Source organism: Lepisma saccharinum, chromosome 29 (assembly GCF_977018435.1).
Source record: "Lepisma saccharinum chromosome 29, izLepSacc3.1, whole genome shotgun sequence".
Taxonomy (NCBI): Eukaryota; Metazoa; Arthropoda; class Insecta; order Zygentoma; family Lepismatidae; genus Lepisma; species Lepisma saccharinum.
Genome location: NC_139257.1, coordinates 36,954,176 through 36,967,171, shown reverse-complemented (window position 1 = coordinate 36,967,171; position 12,996 = coordinate 36,954,176).

The following is a 12,996-nucleotide window of genomic DNA, read 5'->3' as shown; positions in this document are numbered from 1 at the left end:
ATGAATATAACTCCTAAGAAATCAGGTTGCCAACTCATAAGAAATCAGGTTGCCAACTCATAAGAATTCAGGTTGCCAACTCATAGGAAATCAGGTTGCCAACTCATAGGAAATCAGGTTGCCAACTCATAAGAATTCAGGTTGCCAACTCATAGGAAATCAGGTTGCCAACTCATAGGAAATCAGGTTGCCAACTCATAAGAATTCAGGTTGCCAACTCATAGGAAATCAGGTTGCCAACTCCAGAATCAGCATCATCATCTCACTGATATGAATAATAACGTTTACAATTTATGATCGATTTTTCTCCTGAATTTTATTCTCTGGACTTCAGGCTTCGCAGAGAGCCTAGCTAGCCAAGAATATACGCTCCTGGGTCCAAGTTCGGCACTGAAATGAAACAATACGCAACTTAGACCGAATTTAAATTGTCAGAGAAAAAGTTCCTGTCCTGTTACGGAACCCATTAGAATTCTTGGGTTCATGGGCCATTAACAACCCGGCATTTAGACATGCCACTCTAGATTGCTGAACTGCAAAGGTATATCGCTAACATGCGCCTTAAACCTAACTCCAACTTGTGCAACACTTACACTGCTCATGGCGCAAGGAAGACGTTGAAACTGACAAATGATGCCTTTGAAAGAAACAAAGAAGCTCGGCGGTACGGCGCGAACAACAGAAATTGGCGCGAAAAATAGGAAATCGAAGATGATGGAGAAAGGAGTGAAGAATGAATAGGGTACGCCAAACCGAGGAAGACAAGAGAGAGGTTGAGATACAGGAAGAAGCTTCCCAGCGGCTTTGAAATAAGTTAGCGGCGAATTGCACTCTCCCTGGCGGTCAAAAGTTAACTTTAACAAGTGACAGCGGGATCAGTGTTGCCAACTTGTGGATTTTATTTGAGATTTTAACAAACTGTTGGCGTCGGACACAAAAATGCAATTCATGTACGTTTGCAAAATAGGAGTCTGTTTTATTCTTCCATTAAACGTATAGGGTGGGTGTAGTGTTAGGGCCCCACACTTTTTTTTTTATCTCGGCCGAGCTGGGGGAGATGTGATCAGCACCACGCCCCTGGCCGCCTTTAACCCCAGAGTTTCATCCAGGTACCCACTTTGTACGACGCTGGGTGGGCGCCGGAGCCGCTTGAACAGGTTGAAAAAGTCCCGGTTTTCCCCCTCCGTGGATCGAACCCGGGTTTCTCGCATGGTAGTCAGACGCCCTAACGCGGCTTCTTTCCATTAAAATGAATATATTTTAAATATAATTAAATGTGGTGTACTTGGTCGACGTTGACTAAGCGTGGCAAAGAAATCAGACATGTATTGGGATGAGCATAATTAGCCCACGGTCTTAAAATGGCAGAAACTTGCAAGTTAAACAATTATCATTCGGTAGAATTACAGAATTACGTCATAACAGAATTGACGTCATAATACGGCATGTGCCAAAATATACGGTACTGAAACTCGCGCATCTCGAACACGTGGTTGCGTTTGTCGACGGGACATAGCTCCAGCTGCACGTGTTCGCAGTAATGAAAAGGAAGTTGTGTTCTGCAGTTGTTGTTGGAAATTGGTCTCTCGACGGAGGAAAAAGTATTCATAGTTAAGCATTATTTCCGCTCATACGGAAGTGATCGTGAAGGTGGACCGAGTTTGAAAAAGGTGACTGGTCTATATGCAACCCAAATGACAATCGTCCACTCCACATGCCCTAACCTAACCTAGCCTTAGGTTTCCTGACAGTTATGCAACCCAAAAGGCACGATTGTTATTTGGGTTGCATATAGACCAGTCACTATATTGTAACATGTCTTATACTTTTGTTCATCTTTTCATTTCAGTACTGTATATTTTGGCGCATACTGTATAAGAATAGCACTGCCTTTAAATTTTAAACGTCACATTACGGAATTAGGTGGGGCGTATCAAATGTTCCTAAAAACGAACAAGGGAGGGAGGTTGTATCTTTTGCGTAGCGCCCGTGGTCATCCGGGAAGAGGGGCAGGGGAGGGTTTCCTCCGTCTGGAAACTTATGCTGAACGTAATTACATTTCAGTATCAACACACTTAATTAATTGATTAATTCATTATTAAATTGTTGTGTGTGCCGATTTTTGGCGTGCCATTTGTGTCTGCGAACCACTATAGAGTGTCCCAACCTTAAAAGTCAGTATGGAAGTACAGGAGTACTTCCCTCTCTCTCTAATACATGAGTTTTGCCAATAGCTCTGTCCTTCTCTACCACCGATGCGTTGCGAGATGTTACAAAATTTACAAAATGTAAAAGTCAAAAATTTCAAACAGTGAAATCATTATCCTGTAGAGTTTTTTATGCTCTATTTACTGACGGCATTATATAACCTGTCATAAATTCATGCGATCTGAATTTTTCATAATTATGCAATTTTGCAAAACGCTTAATTTTTTTGTAGTAAATACTGCAAAAGCCATAAATACCAATCCGCTTGAACAATTTCGCCAGGTTTTTTCCTAAGGGATCTATGATGTTTGTAGATATGATATTCTTCGCCTGAGTGAATTAATTTCCTTACGAGGGGAGTTATATATATATATATATGAAAAACTAAATATGCTGACCAAGGCAGTAATTTATTTTATTATAAAACATAAACTAACGTAACGTTTCAACCTTCTAGCAAGGTCTTCTTCAGACTCTGTATCAAGTACAAAGATACAAAGGCTTTCCAAAGATACACAAAGAGGAGATAAAGTTAAGACCAGTAATGAACTGCAGAAACAATATTTTGGAACCCTTAGAAAAGAAATTAAAGAAAGTTATTGAAGTGTTAGTAACACAGCAAGAAAGCAGAGCAGTTAAGAACAGTGAACAAGTAGTAGACCTCATAAAAGGACTTAAGTTAAATGAGATGAAGACGACAATGTTTAGCTTAGACGTGAAAAGTATGTTCCCGAGCACAAAGAGGGGACACGTTTTGGACATTATTAAAAAGAGAATGGGACAAGAAATTATAGGAGAATGGGATAGTGAAAGGGTAGTGAAGGCGCTGGAAACCATTTGGAATAACGGTTACAGTATAATGGGAGATAAAATAATGTTAATGAGTGAAGGACTAAATATAGGTTCCAGTCTAAGCCCAGCATTGGCTGAATTGGTTATGAATGAATGGGAAAAGAAAGTGATAGAAAAGGGAGGTGACAAAATGGTTCTGTTTTGCAGATATGTGGACGACTGTTTTGGCATTTGGAAGGGAACGAAGAGGCAGCTTGACATTTTTGCCAAAGAAATTCAAGATGAAGAAAAAGGGATATTATTGGAACTTGAAATAGAAGAAGAAGACAAGTTAAGCTATCTAGATATATTGATGAAAAGGGAAAGAGGACAAGAAATTGAAACCGCTTGGCATCAGAAGAAATGTGCAGCAGGGGTATTCTGCCACAAAAGAAGTGATGTAAGTGAGGTGACAAAAATAAATTTTATAAAGAATATGGAGGACAGAATCAAGAAAATATGCATGAAAGAATGTGAAAAAGAAGGCAAAATAAATAGCCTATGGAAACAGCTGGAAAAGAATGGCTATGAGAAGCAGGATAGACTGGACATAAACAGAAGAAGTAAGAAAACGGGCAGGGGAGAATTGGAAGAGAAAGAAAAAGAGGAGAGAAGGTTTGGAATAAGGAGTATGGGGAAGACCACAGAAAAGATATGCAAAGTGCTTAGAAAAGCAGGAATTAAACTTACAGGAAGGGAGGGAGAAGCATCTTAGGAATAGCGAGGAATGCTAACAAGAAAAAGGAAAACAGAGAAGAGGAAGAAGAAGGGATCATCTACGAAGTAAAATGTAAAGAATGTCAGAGTGTGTACATAGGAGAAACGAAAAAAAGGCTGAAAGACAGGTTGAAACAACATAGGGATGATGTACGACTTAAGAGAGAGAGAAATGCAATATTTAAACACACGAGAGAAACAGGACATGACATAGAGTGGGATGAGGCTAAGCAGATAGGAAGGGAGAAGAGAATGCTAGTGAGAAAATGGAAGGAAGCCAAGGAAATAGAGAAGAAAGGCGAAGAAGACACAATGAACTGGAATGGGGGACTGAAGTTAAACAAAGAATGGAAGAAGATGTTGGAAAGAGTGGAAAGGACAAGAGAAAAAGAGGAGAGGAGAAGGAAGAAAAATGAAGGGAAAAGAGCGTGAGATTAAAAAGTCCAACCACATTCTATATGGAAGTAATTGTGTTTAGCCTTTTAGGTGAAAGTAAAGTTGGAAAGTGAAAGTCATCTGCTAGAAAGTTCCTAACAACTTTCTAAATAGTCTGGAGGGAGTAATGTTTGTGTATATATATTACCCTTCTTGTTGTATCTGGTTACTTTTGTACTTGATACAGAGTCTGAAGAAGACCTTGCTAGAAGGTTGAAACGTTACGTTAGTTTATGTTTTATAATAAAATAAATTACTGCCTTGGTCAGCATATTTAGTTTTTCATAATCATGGAAACAAGGCTTAATGGAGTTATATATATATATATATATATATATATATATATATATATATATATATATATATATATATATATACATTGGATATTTTTTATAAATCATCAGACCGTAACACGAAAAAGTTGGTTAGCGAGAAACGTTTCGGTTTGTCGCGATACGCGTGCAGACCAAGCGAGAAAAGTGTTGACCATTGTTTGAAGTTATTTTTAGAACGCATTGTTACTCCACAGCACCGTTATTTATTCCGCAATCGTAGTTTGTTTATGCAGGCTGTCTCGCGTATCAAATTCATTGCGCGCCACCGAGGTTACAATTCAGTTGCAGGCAGGTGCCCCGGTTAGTAGGAAGTGAAGTGTGCTTTATTTTCCATAAAAAATGTATCTTAATGTTTGTTTTTGCATTTATTTAATTCTGTTTATGTAAAAGATACAACATTCAACGAAAGAAGTAACAATAGTTGCGTCGTGTATTACACATATAATGCAAATGTAAAATAGTAAATAGTTACGTCGTCGAAATATAAACATTTACATGCAAATCTTGAGGTAACTATCGCTTTTTTTTTCCAAAATGCATCAAATACATAGATTTTGATGATTTTCTATACGATATTAAGGAAGTAAATTTGTCGCAATCATTAGCGATTAACAGCGACTCGATGCTCCTCCGTTTGTTGAACTGGCAACGCCGCGCTCCATTTAACACATACTGACGTTTAAGGTTGAGACGCTCTATAGTGGCACGCATGCAATGAGTTGGCCACTCCTGGTCTAGACACTCATGACGATTTGTCTGTTAATGTAATGAGGGAAATCTATTAACGCGCTTGAAGATGGCGGTGTACTTGGAAAAGATCTGGGTGTGGGGTTTGTGTTAACGTAACTAAATTGCCACCATCATCACCAGACAACTGCCTCCTCCATTCTTATACCACTCTATTTTACATATACGGGACTCAATCAGAAAGCATTTCTGAAAGAATGTTTTCCTTAATCTCCTCTTGGGTTCTGAGGTTTTTGTATGTAATCTGGCCATCCAGGATACGTAGGGTATACTCGCACCAAATCTCAACCCTACTCAAGGCACGGATAATTTCTACTTTACGTCCTTTTCCTAAGGAATACGTGTCATATATCGTTGGAAAGCTTATTGTATAAGGAATTCAACAACGTAAATCCCAAAGCGAGGAAAAATTACCTGGAGGAGGAAATCGATAAAAACCGATGTTGTCCGGATATGCGTAATTGAACGGACTGAGGAATTTTTTCGATGATGAAGCACATATTTAGTGGTGAAATGAGTGCTAATGGAACCTAACCTAACAGGCCTAACCTAACCTCGTAGGCATACCTCGTCCCCGTGAATGGTTCGTGGGGCTATCGTGAATGGTTTGTGGGGCTACCCGTGCATGGTTTTTGGGGCTAACGTGAGTGGTTTGTGGGGCTATCGTGAATGGTTCGTGGGGCTACCCGTGAATGGTTAGTGGGGCTATCGTGAACGGAAAGTGTGAAAAGCAAAAGGTACTTACCCGAAGAGATGCCGGCTGTCTGCAAGCACGGTTTTGAACGATGCACTAAATTATTACTGGGGATAAACGTATTTTACACTATCTACAAGTTTTTGGAACCTGTTCTTCTTCACACACCATACACACTCACTACGCACCGCAAACGCAAAGAAGCAATCACCACGCAGAACGCAAACGAGCAAAGCACACGCATTCACAACGCGGACACAAAGACGAGCCTGCAGTGTTGTTAACTCCCATCGGTTACCACCAAAAGGCAATAAGGACGTAAAGTAGAATCTAGCCCAAGGCACTACCCATGAGTACATGTTGTTGGGCCAACGTTTGGAGATTGTTGGTACCGTTGGGAGATGGTTGGCAAGATTCTTCCATCCCACCGATGGAAAATGGTTAGTTGGGAGATGGTTGGCAACTTTATTACCATACTGTTGGCCCACCGCTGGAGAACGGTTGATTGGAAGGAGGATAGAAAGGCGGTTGACAACAATTTGCCAACGTTGGGCCAATTGTTTCGTGCTAATGGATAATGTCGAGCCAACTCCTGGCGTGGGACCCGCCTTTATGGCAATGACGCGCTGTTGCCACGTCAACCTACTTACGGTTAAACAGCCAATTCGGTCTACCGCTGCTCCCTTGTTTGGGCAACAAGCGGCAACCTTAGAATCCATCCTCGCCGAAGCGGTCAGCAGGGAAACAGGATTTTGTTAAGATAATCGTTCTACGCTGTGAGTGGGGACCGGGAGTTGACGTGGCTCAGATATAGTAAAGACGGATTAGGGTTGCCCACTTTCGACCTTAGGCTCTACCGAAAATGGATGCTGGGGAAGAAAATGTTCCTTTAGAGGAGCAGCGTCCACGGATGTACTTTTCATCCCTGAATGTTCCCATTGGAAGCGAGCATCGGCTGTTCAGGGTGACATAATGGAGAGACCCTGCAACGAAAGATGCGGAGCACAGTTTTGCTTTTCGCTAATCGAATTCCCTCCTGGTTAACGCAATTAGCGACAAGGCGCGACGGGGTTCGCGGTTTCCAGGGCGGAGGGGTTGTACGGGCGACGGGAATTCCAAAGCAGACAGGCATTGCAGGGGTGTCTTTCAGAATGCACCTCGCTTTTAAGCTGGGAGGGTTGAAGGAATAAAACGTAATTACCCTTTTGGTTGCCGGCTACTTCTCGCCTACAAATGGGCTCAAAAGCGCTATACTGCGTTTCTCTTGAGAAACGTCCAGATTTATCATGGGATTAATATGGAGTATATACGAGGGGCGGTTGAAAACTTCCCGGCCGGACAGAAACGGCCAGGAACGTATTGTTGGCGAAACATCGCGAAAAGCTTGGCCATTCTAACAACTTCTTCTGTCCCATTGTTCCTCCTTGATGGTGCACTGGTGACGCCATTGCCTTGCAATCAAAAGGTTCAAAATTAGGTGGAGGCGCATAGCACAGTGGCTCAAACCCCACTCTAAAATGTAGGCCAAGTATAGATTTGCCGATCTGTGCACAAAGTCGACTTTAAATCCAAACTCAAACATAATGCTGTACCATTGCACAACTTGATCTCTCATTTCATATTAAGTAGAGGAAGTATACCTTGCATTTCTGCTCTGGATGATGCCTTAGCATGGCGGAAATACATGTAGCTGGTGGTTTACGTGATTGTCACATGCAGTGTTTGCGCCCATGTTGATTACTCAGTCTATTGTTCACCCAATCAGCTCGTGAGTGATTTTGTGCAAGTCGGAAGTTTTATTACTCTAACGTTTAATTGCTGTACTTATAACACCATTAAGCCTTGTTTCCATTATATGAAAAACTTAATATGCTAACCAAAGCAGAAATTTATTTAATTTTAAAACATAAACTAAACGTATCGTTTCAACCTTCTAGCAAGGCCTTCTTCAGACTTTGTACCAAGTGCAAATGAAACAAGGTACAAAACAGGAAGATATATATATATATATATAATGTATATATGTAATGTATATTTTTTTATTCAAACTTTTCCCCCAACCCGTGTGCCAGTTGACAACATTTGTATATTTTTGGAGAGCTTATGAAACGAGGAAGTTTTTTCCGTAATTTTCACGCTAAGGGTTTTACCATTTTTTTTAGAAATCCTGTTGGATTTAAACGATAATCTCCAAATTTCTTCATGACGGGTGCTCCAATGACTGTTTCTTTCTGTGGGTATGGGAATTTTGGGCATGCATTTTTTTCCCCAGTAGTCACTCATTCGTCAGCTGTTAGCAACATGTCGATTAAGTGCCCAGGGTGTAGTAGTTTTTTCAGAATTAGTAGTTTTTTGGTCGCAAGTCGGAATATGTCACGAAAATCTACAAACTACAATAACTCGAAACCCATTGATTTCCGACGCCCGATGCATAGGGTCAAATTTGTTGCAAATGTGCTGTAGTATTACCCCTTTCCAGGAATATGTCGAATATATTCCTGTTTTGTACCTTGTTTCATTTGTACTTGGTGCAGAGTGCTGTACTTCAGTCATATGAGAGGCAAATGCGTCAACTTTTCTAATCCTAAGTATAGTATCTATCTTTGTTTGCAATTGGTAAGTAATGGATGGGAATAAGTGAGAAATATTTATAATGAAAAGATAACCCCTAGTGGTCCTAAACTGGACCCCTTGTGTTGTTGTGCAAGGAGCACAGATTGCGTTTTCACCTACATTCTAATCACGGAATTCTGGCACAGGTTCCAAGGGAATAGATATGACTAGAACAGGGAAGAAACTAAGAAAGCGGAATCAAGATAGGATGGCCAGAAAGATTCTATACGAAATAAAATTACGATCTTGAGGAAAGTTTGTAGTTCTGGCTGCAAAAAGAGGGCCCACATTTGGTACTGTTCCTCTAAATATTTCTAACAAGTTTACTTGATAGAAGCTGGGAGAGAAAATGCAAAACGTGCAGTGCTATTAGCTAAATATTAACCTAACTAAGAGTAACTCAGATTTTAATTAAGTATTGAAAGTTTACCTATGAAATGAGTAAACGTAAAAAGGTAAATGTCTGTTATATCGGAGACACATTTCTTCATTTTTACAGAAGAAACTACTTACGGAAATGAGTTTCTGTAGTATTTTGAAAGTTCGTGGAGGGATTTTCTCACCGTAGAATGCTGCACAACAAGAAATAAGCACTTTTGATATAATAAACTTGCATTTTGTGCAAAGCGACAACATAATGCCGTTGTTTCCATTATGTACCTGCAGATGGCGCGAGCGTCGAAAGTCACGCGGTCTCGCCAGTGTTTCCAAACGTGCCTTTTTTTACCAGAATTTTAATTTTTACTATGCTTACCTAACCTAACCCAACCTAACCTAACCTTGCCGGAAATGGTTCATGGGGCTATCGTAAATGGTTTTGGGGGCTATCGTGAATGGTTTTTGGGGCTATAGGGAATGGTTTTTGGGGCAATCCGTCAATGGTTTGTGATGACATAATGAACACGAAAGTAGGTATTTTTCGATTAAGAAGGTTGCAACACTGCATACCCACTCCAATTCGACAAAACACAAGCACGACGCGCGATGATCCACAGCTGTGCGCGTCATATTGTATGTTCCGCAACGGAAGAAAGGACCCAAAAGAATTACTCGTAATGTGAAAAATCGAAGTTATTTTCGTGGAAAAAGCATAATAGCACCTTCAACTATGTTCCGCAATACACAATTGGTAAGTACGAACCATTTAAAACTGAAAATATCCGATAGAAATGTGTCTCCGATATAACAGACATTTACCCGTAAAAGCAAATCGACCTGTCTACTTCGGTACTCGTGACGCCATAGTGACGGCACCTCTCTACTGCCACCTATATTTGCATCTAGGAACCGTAATAGGTTAGGTCTACTTGTATATGATTATCTTAAATAGGTAAACGATGTAAGACGAGAATAAATATTTTCGCGATTAGCCAAAATGGCAGAAAAGCGACGGAAAATAAACCAAATAAATCAACCAACGAGAATAAATATATATGATATTTGCGTCCATAGATGGCGAAGACTGGATTAAGATGCATCTTCTGTTTAGATTTTCGTATTTACTGGAGATATTTAGGTAAAACTATCAAAGCCGGGAATAAGATTTCTTCAAATGTACAGGAGAACGTACTTACGGAATTGAGTTTCTGTGTAATTTCGGAAGGTCGTAGAAGTGTTTTCTCGCATTTTTCAATGTATTTGGCCGCTAATTCATGTATTTTTCTATAATAATGTCCGTCCGATGCACGAAAGCTGTTGCTTTCATTTCCATCCAGGTACTTGAACCGGATGTTGCGAGCATCTGATGACGTAATCCCCGGTAAGTGTTTCCAAACACACAGTTTTTTTCACTATATTGCCCAACCTAAAGCACACAGTGGTTCTTACCTCACTTTAAACTGTAGGTCCAGTTCCGATTAGCCTTGCTGTGCATCAAGTGAACTTAAAACAAAGGTTGAAACTCAAATTCAATTCAAACATAACATGTTTGATTTCAAACGGGGTATGAAGAATGAATAACACCATTAAGCCTTGTTTCCATGATATGAAAAACTCAATATGCTGACCAAGGCAGTAATTTATTTTATTATAAAACATAAACTAAACGTAACGTTTCAACCTTCTAGCAAGGTCTTCTTCAGACTTTGCACCAAGTACAAATGTAACAAGGTAGAAAACAGGACGATATATATATACACACGAACATTACTTCCCTCCAGACTATTAGAAAGTTGTTCTGGAACATTCTAGCTGGTGGCTTTCCTTGTCAACTGTACTTTCACCTGAAAAGCTAAACATATTTGCTTCCATCTAGAATGTGGTTGGACTCTTTATCTCACGCTCTTTTTCCTTCATTCTTCTTCCTTCTTCTCTCCTCTTTTTCTCTTGACTTTTCCACTCTTTCTAACACCTTCTTCCATTCTTTGTTTAACTTGTAATATGTTTAGCCTTTTAGGTAAAAGTACAGTTGACAAGGGAAAGCCACCTGCAAGAATGTTCCAGAGCAACTTTCTAATAGTCTGGTTGGGAGTAATGTTTGTGTATATATATCGTCCTGTTTTGTACCTTGTTACATTTGTACTTGGTACAGAGTCTGAAAAAGACCTTGCTAGAAGGTTGAAACGTTACGTTTAGTTTATGTTTTATAATATAATAAATTTCTGCCTTGGTCAGCATATTGAGTGTTTGAAGAATGAAGTTCAATTTCTGGTCTGAATCTATACCCTGTCCTAGCTAACTGTGGAGCAAGGCCGCGTATACCGCCAGAGAAAAGAGGGGTGTGTATTGGCCAGAGCGAGGCAGTAGACACTGATGGGCAGACTGGTAACTGCAGTCGCTTTCCCCCACTCCACGTAGCCCCGTTCCCTCTCACGTGTTCGTTGGTGGAGCCGTCTCGCGTCACTACTTGCGCAGAGACTTGATTTCGTTTGCCTGCTCTACAGTTAGCTGGGACATATTATAATTGGCTGTAAACTAAGCAAATCTCGACTCGATCACTATAGCGAACAAAACACACGAAACTTCTCCGAGTCTTTTCTTAAATAGTTAACGAGCATTTTCCGTAAAATATTATACAATATTTTACATGCTGATGTTCTTTTAACGTATATTTCGTAATTGGAATAAGGATATGAGAAGGTGATTCCAACGGAACTTTTTCCTAGAACTCCTAGTTACTGACAATCTACGTGAACAGAAAAACGTCATTTTTTCAGTCTTGGCGGAAGGTTTCGTGCCACGAGATGAATAACTCTCACTTAAATTAACATTCCGGAGCCAGGTACGCTCAAGATTTTTAATGCGAAGATTACAGTAACAGGTTCATTACAGGAGAATCTTCTTTGATGCCGGAACGCAAGGAAGATGAAGTCTGGATCTTCTCAATTAATTTTATCTCCGGGGAGGATTAAATTTTTGAAGATTTATTTGGCAGATGAAGGAAAGGGAGTCTGCGAGAGGAGAAAGAGATTGGTAACAAGGGAAATGAAAGGCGGAAGGGAGGGTAACAGGTAATTAATAAAAAGGAACACGAGAAGAGACCGTGAAAGGAAAGAAATAATTAAGTATTGCATAAAGCAAGTTTGCTGGAGGGGGAAAAGCGAAGAGGAAAAGAAAGCTTAATGTTGAGGGTTTGGTCTTTTTGAGTCAACCTTAAATTAAAATATGATAGAGCTTTGTTTACGTAGGGAACTTTTTTCTGGTGTGTTGAAGAAAGGAGTGACGGCCGGATAATGGAGGAGGGTGAAGTCTACAGCCTGTGAGGGGTTCAAGCTCTCTTGGATAGCCAAGTCAAGCGGCAAGATACTGGACGAGTGCGAAAGGTGCAAGACTAAGGCTGAGCCGATACCCATACTATCGCTATCGGAAAGTATCGTTTGGAATTCATCCTCCGGTATCAGCCGATGCTTTTTCCGGAATTTTTGTCATTCACGGGCAGGCACTTATCTACAAATATATTTCGTGGGAGTCTGAACCAAGTGACACAGAAATAATAATGTTAAATTAAACAAGTACATTAAATATTAATTAAAATATGTAAATGCATTAATAATGCATTTTTATTATTACACGAATACTTAAAAAGATAGTATAAGAATATACAGGGGATGGACAACAATATGGAAACACCTGCGAAGAAAAGCCGGAATGCTGTAGCTAATAAGGTGCAGGACAGCCTTTAGCTTCCAAAACGGCCTGCAGTCTCCGAGGAATGGACAAATACAAGTTCTGGATGGTGGATAATGGGATCTTGCACCATTCTTCATGCAAAACATGGTCACAATCCTCCTCAGTGTCCTTCTGTCACGCAGTGTACATTTTCGTCCACGCAGGTGTTTATCTGATTATGTATTTCCGGACACACTATTATGTCATCATGATCTTGGACAGAGTCCCTCTTGATACTCCAAAAAACATGGCTACTTTGGTAACAGAGGCGCCTGCAAGGCGGACAGCAACAATTTTCCCTCTTCGAAA